The sequence below is a fragment of the Poromitra crassiceps genome (assembly GCF_964638095.1).
Source record: "Poromitra crassiceps genome assembly, chromosome: 12".
Classification (NCBI taxonomy): domain Eukaryota; kingdom Metazoa; phylum Chordata; class Actinopteri; order Beryciformes; family Melamphaidae; genus Poromitra; species Poromitra crassiceps.
Window position 1 is genome coordinate 22,276,288 of NC_139632.1, and position 12,482 is coordinate 22,288,769.

At 43.5% G+C, this 12,482-nt stretch overlaps 1 protein-coding gene across 1 annotated transcript in view; it reads left to right on the plus strand.

Moving 5' to 3' along the window:
• Positions 1-12,482, plus strand: part of fryl (furry homolog, like) — an 84,983-nt gene that overhangs the window by 4,834 nt on the left and 67,667 nt on the right. The window contains exon 2 of the mRNA XM_083648170.1: positions 3,365-3,433. The gene's annotated coding sequence lies outside the window, so the exon portion shown is untranslated. The remainder of the gene's footprint in view (positions 1-3,364; positions 3,434-12,482) is intronic.

Genomic DNA, 12,482 nt, shown 5'->3' on the forward strand with positions numbered 1-12,482 from the left:
GGTTTTTTCATTTGGACGTGACGTCTACACAGTGACCTGTTCACACACTTTGTCCACATTGCTACAGTGGAAGTTGTTCTCTACTTCTCTGTCTGGCTCCTGTGTTGGCTCTCTGACTCACTGTCTTGCTGTTCCTCCCTTTGTTTGAATATAGTTTGAGACTGATTCGATTTTTTTTTGTCTGTCTAATGTCACTGTAGTTGCTCTGTTATCAGTGTTTCCCCTACTATTCTACAGGCCTGGCGGGCCCGCCAGGCCAACGACGCCCCCGCCAGGCCAGAAAAAGAAATGTTTTTTGTGTGTGTGTTTTTTTAAGAGTTTTTCCCCTGCTCTCCCCAAAATTTCCATAAACCTTTATGGCATATTATTACAATACAACACATTTCCATAAACCTTTATGGCATATTATTACAATACAACAATACTGGTGTTGACAGTGTTGGCAGTAATAGAAGATGCCATATCATTCAAAACATTAAGCATTTTGCTTTTAGGAGCATCGTGCCAGCGTGCGGCGCTGTTCCAAAAACGTGTCAACGTGTCGTTGCCTGGGAAACGCATATCCCATAATACAACTGTTCGCATCGCATCCCACAATAGTATGATGATATTTGGGATGCCATTGCGAACATAGATGCGAACAGGTTAGCTAAAAGTTTAGCGTCGCCAGCGAGGGCCCCCACCATTGCGGTCGGGGTACGTTTCAAAATCCCTCCAGGCCTGAAAATTATTCTAGGTGCAACACTGGTTATGATTCCCCAAAACCTCTTTTTCTTTCTTAACACATTAAGTGCCAGAGACGACCTAACTCGTCTTACATAATCCAGCGCTTAAGTGCCAAGGACGAGCTAACTCGTCTTACATAAACATTTTTTTTTTTTGACGGTGGGACATCAATCAACCCCTTTTACATCTTCGAGATAACTATTTGGAGCAAGAGCATGTGTGTAATCTATTTTACCGACCACTAAGTGGCGACAGAGACCGAGAGAAGCCACCGCCACGGGACCCAAAAGCAGCCGCCTCCCGCGGAAATGGCTTGGCGATTTTACAGTCAGAAGCCCGGACACACACACAGAACGGACAGAGATCTCTTCCCCCCAGAGCCGCGGATCAACGCGCGAACACACACACACACACACACACACACACACACACACACACACACACACACACACACACACACACACACACACACACACACACACACACACACACACACACACCGCGGAGCAAGCCATTCAAGGAAATGGCTTGGCGATTTTACAGTAATCCATTTCAGACTCGTCCCCGCACACAGGCAAGCAGGCAGGCAGGCACGCAGACAGACAGGCAGGCAGCACAACGCGCTTCTGACACGCCCGCTGTTAGGAGGAAGGAGGAGAAGACACACGGAGGGAGGAGTTTGAATGAGAGGGGTGTTTCCTGTTGTTATGGAGGAAATTACTGTTCAAAACTATTGTTTAGAATGTCTGACGGTCTTACTGATGCCAAAAATGAATGGTTAAAGTGACTGTTTCACAAAAAGCCATTTATCTCTGAATAAATTTCCAGACGCTGAAACCATGCTGTACTCAACGGCTAATATCTACATAACTACTAACTCTGCAAACTAACTCTTTTAGACAGAGAAAGCACACATTCTATTAGTTATTTTTAGATGATTGATGTTCATGAATTCTTAACAGAAAAGAATCCTCGGCTGTTCTAAAATGAGCCAGAATCGTCAAAAACACCCCTGGCACAACTTACCTACAGGAATGAAAACATGGCTGGCATTCAATGTGTTAAAACACCCCATGCCAGCTTTATTTTGACCCCTTTGTATTGATTTGGATTTGTAGCTACATTCTGCTCCAAGGCAGACACAGACAGTAACTCTGCTGATTAACATTATATGACTGGAGATGAGACAACCTGTCTAAATGGAGGCCTTGTTTTCAGCCACTGGAAATGTGGGTTTTGGAGGCTCTGATCACTTATGTAACTGCATCTTGGATGTAGTGGGTAATCTTCAGATTATGATGACTCTGCTCAGGAGGAGGTTCTAATCCTGGCCCAGCACAGAGCAAAGCAGGCTGGAGCCAAAAGTAGGCCGACCTTAACAGTCTGTCCTCTCGGCTACCAAATTAAGGATGTAGGTGTAACAATTATCTGGATGGATACCTGCTTAATCTGTTTGAATTTTAAAACTGGGATAAGGCTTTGCCATAAAAGTATTATTATTCCTCTGATAACCACGCACATGCTAAAAAAAAAATCAACATGAACATAGTCAATCATGGAATTATTTTAGTTTCTTGACACTGTACAGTGCAAATGATGTGGTACTAAAATACATAAGGTGGGTCAATTAAAGGAACACTCCGCCCATTTTCAACCAGCTTTGTATCATTAGAACATCAGTAGTATATCAGAAAACTGTAAACGGTTTTGAAGTCTGTCATTTAATTTGACAGTTATTGAGTGTTAAAGTGTGGACCAGTGACATCACTGGTCCACACTAACTCAAATTAATAACTCATTAACTCAAATCAACTCTCAATAACTGTCAAACTATTCATCATTCATCTAGTTTGACAGTTATTGAGAGTTGATTTGAGTTAATGAGTTATTAATTTGAGTTAGTGTGGACCAGTGATGTCACTGGTCCACACTTTAACACTCAATAACTGTCAAATTAAATGACAGACTTCAAAACAGTTTACAGTTTTCTGATATACTACTGATGTTCTAATGATACAAAGCTGGTTAAAAATGGGCGGAGTGTTCCTTTAAGCTAGTGTCCCTAACCACCTAAAATCAAAGCATCCTATCTTTGCTAGCACAGAGTGTCATCTCCGCCATCAGTGCTGTCAAATTGTAATAAACCTGCACACACCAGGAAAGTGTAATCAAATGCTATTCACTTAGAGAAAAATCTAAACTGGGTTACATGGTATTTACATCCCTAGTACACAATGGCTGACAGGGATTGGCATTCTGCGATGTAGCAAACTGTCAGTGCGCTGAAGCTCTCCCAAACGGAGGATGGACTGTTGAGGGACATAACTTGGCAGTTGGCACACAGTCTTAATTGCCTTTCAAAAACCCAATTGCTTGTGTCAACAAGAAGCCTCCAACACTATTATTAGAAAACAGGTTTTCATGGCTGCAACATTTAACCCAGTTTAAGTTTTAAGTTTGGCAGCTCTGCAGGGTTCTGTCAGTGAGTTAGATGAGCGGCTCCACAGTAAAGTTCAGGTAAAAGGGGATCTGTGTTCTGATAAATAGCAACGACATGCGTCCTCCATGGTTTTTTTGACTTGACTGTCTGCTACTTCAGCTGTTGGAAAATCACTGATTTCTTTGCTTTGTGTTTCAGGTTCTTGTGTCGTGACATTGTGGGACCCCCTCCTTCATCCCAGTTCAGCAACTGCTCTATGGCCTTAAGGTACGTCACACGGGTTTAGCCAGTGCTGTTACACTGTGTGGTGTGTTTTAGGTACGTCACACGGGTTTAGCCAGTGCTGTTACACTGTGTGGTGTGTTTTAGGTACGTCACACGGGTTTAGCCAGTGCTGTTACACTGTGTGGTGTGTTTTAGGTACGTCACACGGGTTTAGCCAGTGCTGTTACACTGTGTGGTGTGTTTTAGGTACGTCACACGGGTTTAGCCAGTGCTGTTACACTGTGTGGTGTCACTGTGTTTTAGGTACGTCACGCGGGTTTAGCCAGTGCTGTTACACTGTGTGGTGTGTTTTAGGTACGTCACACGGGTTTAGCCAGTGCTGTTACACTGTGTGGTGTGTTTTAGGTACATCGCACGGGTTTAGCCAGTGCTGTTACACTGTGTGGTGTCACTGTGTTTTAGGTACGTCACACGGGTTTAGCCAGTGCTGTTACACTGTGTGGTGTCACTGTGTTTTAGGTACATCACACGGGTTTAGCCAGTGCTGTTACACTGTGTGGTGTGTTTTAGGTATGTCACACGGGTTTAGCCAGTGCTGTTACACTGTGTGGTGTGTTTTAGGTACATCACACGGGTTTAGCCAGTGCTGTTACACTGTGTCGTGTGTTTTAGGTACATCGCACGGGTTTAGCCAGTGCTGTTACACTGTGTGGTGTCACTGTGTTTTAGGTACGTCACACGGGTTTAGCCAGTGCTGTTACACTGTGTGGTGTGTTTTAGGTACGTCACACGGGTTTAGCCAGTGCTGTTACACTGTGTGGTGTCACTGTGTTTTAGGTACGTCACGCGGGTTTAGCCAGTGCTGTTACACTGTGTGGTGTCACTGTGTTTTAGGTATGTCACACAGGTTTAGCCAGTGCTGTTACACTGTGTGGTGTCACTGTGTTTTAGCTACGTCACACGGGTTTAGCCAGTGCTGTTACACTGTGTCGTGTGTTTTAGGTACTGTACGTCACACGGGTTTAGCCAGTGCTGTTACACTGTGTGGTGTGTTTTAGGTACGTCACACGGGTTTAGCCAGTGCTGTTACACCGTCTGTTGTTTAAGGTTTTACAGGAGCTGTGAGCTAAGAAGTGTGAGAATGAATATATTTGTTGTTTTGCTGAATTGTGAAAAGTAGCACAGCAGAGTTTTTTGGCTGCCGTGTTAAATTCTCCCTGGGCTCAGATGTGTGTCCAGCCTGACTGTTGTTAGGTGAGGAAGGCCTCATTCTGTTCTGTCTGCATGGTTCTTCTCTCACAACATAGGCAGCAAGATGAAACAAGTTTAAAAGTAATGCTTTAATCTACTTTCTACAAATACTAGCTGGCTTATGTGATTCATTTGTAAACAATGTCTTGTGACTGTCTTACTTCTGTAGGCCAAATTCAGGTCCTACCGGTGCTGCAGTGTTACATTCAGTATTGCACAAGTGCACTTCCTGATTGATTTGCAATAGAGAGCCAAAGTGGACGTGACGTCACTTCCTGCTTCAGCATGCGCACCAAGAGGTTTCATCCACCATTTATTTTCCCATAGACATTTCGTAAAATGCTTAGAAAAATAGTTTTACTTGGTCAAACCAAATGATTCAGCTATACTTACTTAGAAACAGGAGAGACCATAGAACATTTCACTCGGACCAAAATAGCGGATACATGTTTTTTTCAATGTTTTTTTTATTTTTATTTTTGGTCCAAGTGAAATGTTCTATGGTCTCTCCTGTTTCTAAATATAGCTGAATCGTTTGGTTTGACCAAGTAAAACAATTCCTATAGACATTTTCCGAAATGTCTATAGGAAAATAAATGGCGGATGAAATCTCTTGGTGCACATGCTGAAGCAGGATGTGACATTAATAATAATAATAATAATACATAAGTTTTATATAGCGCTTTTCTGGGGAACTCAAAGACGCTTTACAATACATAGAAACAATACATAAAGACAGTAAACAAACTAAATAACAAGAACAAATACAGATACAAAACAAATACAAATGAATGACATTGACTTTGGCTCTCTATTGAGAGGGCAATCACCCCAAATCACCCCAAAAAACAAAACGTAAAACAAAAACAAACATTTGCATGTCCGATTGAGCAAATAGTTGTGCATAATGTGGGTTGGCTCTAATGCCTCTCATACATGCATTGAGCAAAGCAGGTGAACTGGAGTTTTTGACACTTGAATATTGGCGTAGTGTGCTTGTTCGCACCAGACATCTTTGACGTCCTGGGCTTTGACTGGGTGCAGTGCACTTGAAGGTGCACCATGGCAAAGATGGCGTCACAGGGACGCACTCACATTCTCGACTGCACCTTTGGCAGGTCCCACAGTGTTGCTGCTTGGATTTGCATGGAGCCATCTTTCCCCTTGCAGCTAGTCCCCCATGCAGTTGTTGCGAATGCGATTTTAGTCAACTTCCCTCGCTAAATAAGACGTCAGTGACTAGTGTGGTTGCTTCACGTTAGTTGAGCAAGCAACTGTAAATGTTGCAAACAAAGCTAACATGGCATTGGTTTGTTCCTCTCTTACACTGGTTTTTAGTGATGTGCATGGTTGTGGCCTCTCTGGGACATAGCATGATTGAAAGCCTTCAGAATGGTAATTGGGCAGAACAGAGCAGAGTGTGATTTTGACCCAGGGGCCGGTCAGGTCACATTCTCACATTCCTCAGTGGTGACAACCAAGTGCCCTGTGGGCTGCCTCACAACTTTCATTCAGCACAAGGCAGCACCAGCTTGATGTCTTTGTCTGAGTGGACTGGAGTTTGTTAACCCCCTTTGCATCTGTCGTGTTATTTACAGATGAAAAAACGTTTCTGTAATATGACCGAACAATAAACTTCACTTGTAGTCACAGAGAATAAGGAAATATATATACCGTAAATTCCGGACTATAAGCCGCGGCTTTTTTCCCGTTTTTTGGCCTTTTTTGCCCCCTGCGGCTTATATAACGGTGCGTCTTATCTATGGATTTTTTCCAAAAAAAAAAAAAAATCTCTCTTTTTTAGCACTCTTTCTAACTATAAATCCACTTCTGTTTTAATTTCCTCTCTTGCCCTCTTTTAACAACATAACATAACATAACATAACACAACACAGGTAAGCAGAAAGAAAAAGACGAAGCAATCACGCCATGAATGAGGAAATGACTCACCTGCTGGAGGCTGGAGATACACCGCTTGGGCTAAACTTTTACTCCGTGAAACACTATCGATTAAGTCCGACATCGCTCAGAGGTTTTGAGCAGCTTGAAAACAAGTTTGAAAACGTGCAGAAGTCCATCCACTCACTCACTAAAGAAAATAATGCAACCGTGAAGAGTTTCACTCGTGTCCAGCCATCTGGCCGAGTTAGAGCCGAAGTCCCGAACACAGTGAGAAAACCTCCCGAAGCTGCTGCTGCCTGCTGCAGCGGGGTGCATATTGTCCGGCCAGCCGACCGAGAGGCATGCGAGCCGGGCACTATTAAACAGTTGGGGTGTGTGAGGTGGCTGGCTGTGGAGGTGGCGGTTTCTCCTCCTCCTCCTTTCTCCCGCACACCGGGCGCCTCGGCCACGTCCAGACCCCGGCCTGCCACCGAGGGCCATCTTCATCTGCCTACTCCGCTGGCCCGACCGTCAACTCATCCTCCAGGCTGCGGGGAAGAAGCCCCTCACCGTCCGCGTTGGTGCAACAGAAACGCGCAACATACAACAGCATCATCGAGTCAATGGATATCGCTTTGGCGTACTGTACCCAGCGAGACTCGTCATAACCATTGATGGACAGCGGCGGAACAAGAGCTCAAAGTGAAACTGCCGAATATCTTTTGAGTTGGACTGGTCAATAGTACTGTGAGTAACTAAAATAAAAAAATAAAAAACGGAATTCTCTCTTCTTTAGCACTCTTTCTAACTATAAATCCACTTCTGTTTTAATTTCCTCTCTTGCCCTCTTTTCACCACACCGCGGACACTGTGTGCACTGTAAAAAAAACAAAAAATACCACAATGTGTGATTTTGTCTGGGGATTAGTGACCTGACTTTTGTTTTGTTGAAATGTTAATAAATGGGAGCTTCCCCAAACAGCCATCTATTTCCCGACAATCCCCTCTGTGCACGAAGCCTTTCATATGGTAATTAAACATCAAAACACCCGCGGCTTATAGTCCGGTGCGGCTTATAGAAGAAAAAAATAGTCACCTTTGAAGGTGCGGCTTATAGACCGGTGCGTCTTATAGTCCGGAATTTACGGTATATAGGTTCCAAAAGCGAGCTGAAGCGATACCAAAAGGTGACGTGAAAAACACTGCAGACTAGACTACTGATTGGTCAGAGAGCGCACACATCTGCTAACGGTAGCTACAGTACCAGGTTAGCTTACCTCTTGTCTTGTGGGTGGGCGCAGTCCAGGTGTGTGAGCAGAGTTATAAAGACAGTTTCATGTGGCATTGCAGTGTCGCTATGACGACCAGTTGTGGGGGTTGGGCACTATTTGCAGCGGAAAACAAACAGGTTCTTCTAAAAGCGAGTAGAGTCGAGATGAGCAGGTACCATGCTGTTGAAATGGTGCTTACCTTTACTTGGTAGCACTTGTGCTCCCAACCTCCAAAACTCAAGGTGCACACAAAAAACATGGAATATATACAATTTAAAATAGGCAATGCTATAAAATCATTGTTATTTTCAGTTTTGGATACAGGAGTCACTCAAAAGAAGTTATTAAAATAAAGTCGCACCACAGTTACTTTTATGCACACAGTGAGCTCCAATAATTTCCAGTTTGCATAATTTAAATTTTGGTCACACTATAGCCCTGGACAGGAAAGCAGGACTGTAGCCCCAATAATGCAGTGCCACCATGAGGGGGCAGTACAGCATTGCTTTGCAGTCCAGCTTACCCAACGCACATCTCCAACTATTTCCTGAAAGCAGATGGTGGGCGTTTCAGTTCAGATACTGGATGTGCATGCTCAAGGGTCATCAACAGCAGAACCGTGTATATAGAAGAGTTGCGACATCTCCATTCACCCCAATGGACCCGTTTTTTACTCTCAAGAGTTCCAGGAAGTAAGGTCCTGGATTAAGCAGCACTGTCGAGTTGCAGCAAAATTGACAGTTTGTACTGTACTTTCAAAGTTGTTGTTTTTTAATCAAATTGTACATTATCAGCTTTATTTTAGCATTCAAAAGTAGCGCGAGACCCCTTCCTGGCTGTTCATTGGCTAATGAGTCATGCATTTTGGTCCTCCACTGACGCCACTCTCTCTAGTCTCTAGACACTAATCAACAGGCCTGTTCGGACCAGTCCCGACAGTGTACTGACTAGGCCCCAGCTGATTGGAGAATGGGCTCTGAGTTCTAGGCCCCGGCCCACAAGTTTTCCTGTTTTCTCATGCTTGAAAGCAGAACAAGGCAGAGGCGGGTGGGACCCAGAATGGCATAGGAACGCTGCACATTGTTCGCAGCGCTTCCTCTTCCACATTCCTGGGCTGATTGGGATCTGGGCCTCCTGTGCTGGAGTATTGTTCTAACCCGACCGCACCGCAGACCTGGCCCCAGCTCACGGCAGCTGCCTCCACTGACCATTGTGGTGCTCAGGCCTAGCGATGACTATCTCTCCCTCATCACTCAGCTCAGCTCTCTCTCTCTCTCTGACTCTGAGTGGGACTCTTACCCGGATCTGCTGCTGCTGTCTCAACTCAGCCTCTCTGCATCTTTGTCGAGCCCTCAATGTCTTTCACCAGCCCTGCACATTTCTCTCCTTGCAACTCTGTCCTACAAGCTTCTGTCCTAGGCTGCCTCTCTCTCTTTTTCTCTCGCTCTCTCTGGTGTTCGGTTTAGATTTTGTTCAGTCTACTTTGGCAACCTAATTAGTCTGGAATAATTAGCGATGCTTACTTGGATGAAATTGTCCCAATAATCCAGGTCTCCTTTGCTATCTCCGCGGCGAGACTCCAGATGGAGGTTAATCTGTGACATGGTTTTGGTTGAGAAAGCTCTTAAGATAGGTGGTGAGGAGGGGCTGACATTTGGGACAGTGGTACTCCACTAATTGTGTGGCACTTTTTTAACCTGAAAGCTGACTTTGGTAGTTTTACATGATGTATGAAAAGAAACAGTGTAGCTACTGTTTGAAACATAGTCACACACGCAGCCATGCATTTTCAATGTAAGGGAATGGGAAGCATCATAAACATAGTGGTAATTTCATCATTTGGTTCATCTTGGCAAGGCGTCTTCAAATGGCGTCGACAGAGCTTTTCTACCGGACAGCTGCAACTGATATCAGTTAGTATGGTGTTTCTGTGACATTGTAATCCAAAACAAAACTGTCATTTTCTTTGCTTATAAATGGATTATGACAATAAATTGTGAATCCTGGTTGTTATTGGCCTTGTAGATAGACCTCTTAACTCGGTAAGTTTATCCACATAATGGCTTTGAAAACGGGTGCGATTTATCCTGCGTATCGAAGCGATACTCAGTCTGAATCTTGCATTCGCGAGAAAAACACTGAGGCACAAAACAGTGTCTCAGTTTTGTATGGAGCTCAGTTTACCTTTACTTTGGGCCGTGAACATATCACGATGCACCGCTCTACTGCGTTTTCTCAATTTTCTCTGGTCATAGAGCTTCAGTTTCAAAAATAACTGCAGATTTCTACTACATAGGTCTAGTTTTTAATAAACCATCATATTCACAGTGGCAACATTTATGATTCTTTTTTATTTTCATGGATCTAGTTACTTTTGTCACATTTCTTTTAATGTTTGTGTATGTGATGTGATGCCATATGTTTTATGTTGTGGCATGTTTTTTATACTTGCTGCAGAAATATCGACCATCTGGGACAGTAAAAGTTTATCTTGACTTGACATAAAACGGTTAGTGAAGGGACACTATTATGGGGACAAAAACAAGTGCATTCCATCTATCAAAAATGCCTACATCACATGGAGATATATGGGGTGAGGGCATTTGAAACCCCAGCACTCAAGAGTACGCCTCTAACAAGCCTTCCTGCGGTGAGGTTTGCCTTGAAATTTTTGTGATTTTTTTCCCCCCAGCAAGCTGGGGTGAACCCTTTACCAGCAGGGTTCAGTGTTTTGTTTGTGCTGCTGGCAGTGCTTTATGCCAAATGGCCTCTAGAGGGCAGGGCTGCTGCAAAACCGCTGCACTGCATCTATCCCAAAGGCCACTTGTGTCCATTATTTGGCTAGGCTGTGTTCATCGCACTCTGCCACTTTGTGCTTACTCTGCAGTCTAGCTTTGGTGCTGGACGGACGTAATGGAGAGGCGTAGTTGGACTGAATAGATAATGGGAGTACAATGCCTTTGTGCACATTCACAATGTTCAGAAATCAGCTTGTGCAGGAGAGAGACGGTGAGCAGCGTTTGCCCTCACAGTGGGTTTAAACAGTTACATCATCTCACTGACATTTTCACACACTGCAGCAGTGGGTGTGAGCACTTCCTTAAAAAGTTATTCTGACCACACATGACCACACACACACACACACCACATTATGCACTCATTAGTCATTAGCTTTACGCTAAGCAACAGTTTTCAATAAAGGAGATGGGGTACTTTGGCTCAAGGACCCGATCAACCCAAAATATATCTTTAATATATATTTATACTGTATCATTATGCAACTTTGACTTCACATGAACTTGAGCTTTTTCCGTACTATTAGTAGGTTGTCAGGGGAGCCGTTATACCGTTATACACAGAATAATGTGGGAGTTTTCTAGCCCATTCACAAAAACAACATGAATGCCCCGTAATGAAATGTCCTAGCCACCATGGGTCACCATCTTTGAACCGTATCCATATTGCTCCCCTCTCAAATAATCACACAAGGGGAACAAACAACTCCAAATATAGAGAGACTTGCTTAAAGCAGCTACGAGCAAGATTTTCGATTGTTATTAAACAGTCTAAATTGAATATTGATGCCTCACATCTTACCTCTAATATTAGACGAGACCAACACAGAGTAGTCTCGCTTGAAAGCAGAGTGAATCGGCGAGTGTTGTCTTGATGATTAGTCTGTCTCATGTCTGTCTGCGGGCCGGTGTCATCACTTCACTTCATCAGGAAGTGAAATGGCAGCCACAAAATTACTAAATTACTTTCAAACAAACTGTTAGAATATAACGAGAGATGTTCGCGAGAGCAGAAAGTAGCGAGGGCAGCAGGAGGGGAAAGCCGTCCTTCTTGTTTTGGGTCTGTTGCTAGGCAGAGCGAAACGGTTTACGGCAGCTGTAAACAGTTGCTAGACAGAGTGAAACAGTTTACGGCCGTAGCAACAGACCCAAAACAGCTGCCCTCGCTACTTTGTGCTCTCGCGAACATCTCTCGTTATATTCTAACAGTTTGTTTGAAAATAATTTTCTAATTTTGTGGTTATGGCCGAAGTGGCTACCGCAAACCGTTTCATTTCACTTCCTGATGACACCGGCCCGCAGACAGACTAATCATCAAGACAACATTCGCCGATTCACTCGGCTTTCAAGCGAGACTACTCTGCGTTGGTCTCGTCTAATATTAGAGGTAAGATGTGAGGCATCAATATTACATTTAGACTGTTTAATAACAATCGAAAATCTTGCTCGTAGCTGCTTTAAATCCTGCATGGTGTTGACTGAGCTTGTGTATAGATAAGTTCAGAATTTTGACTTGGTTAGAGCATTTGATGAGAAGTAATAATAACAACAATAATAATAACATAATAATAATAATAATAATAATAATAATAATAAAATCTTAAAGACACCAACAAGATCCTACGAACATGTTGGCCTGAATAAAATGATTTAGACTATTGAAAACACTTCTGGTGTATCTGCTGTGAGTGCATTTGGCATTGTTAGGTCTTGCTGCATGATGAGAAACATAACACCACTTTATTGGATAACCGTCATCTTGTGATGAAGCCTTTTCTTCATCACGGGAGTGGTCCCTACTATGAAATAGGTGTCATATCCCTGCTGTAGTTAGACATGTGTAGAGTTGTCAAATGCAGCACTGATTAACAGCATGAATTTAACATTGACCTT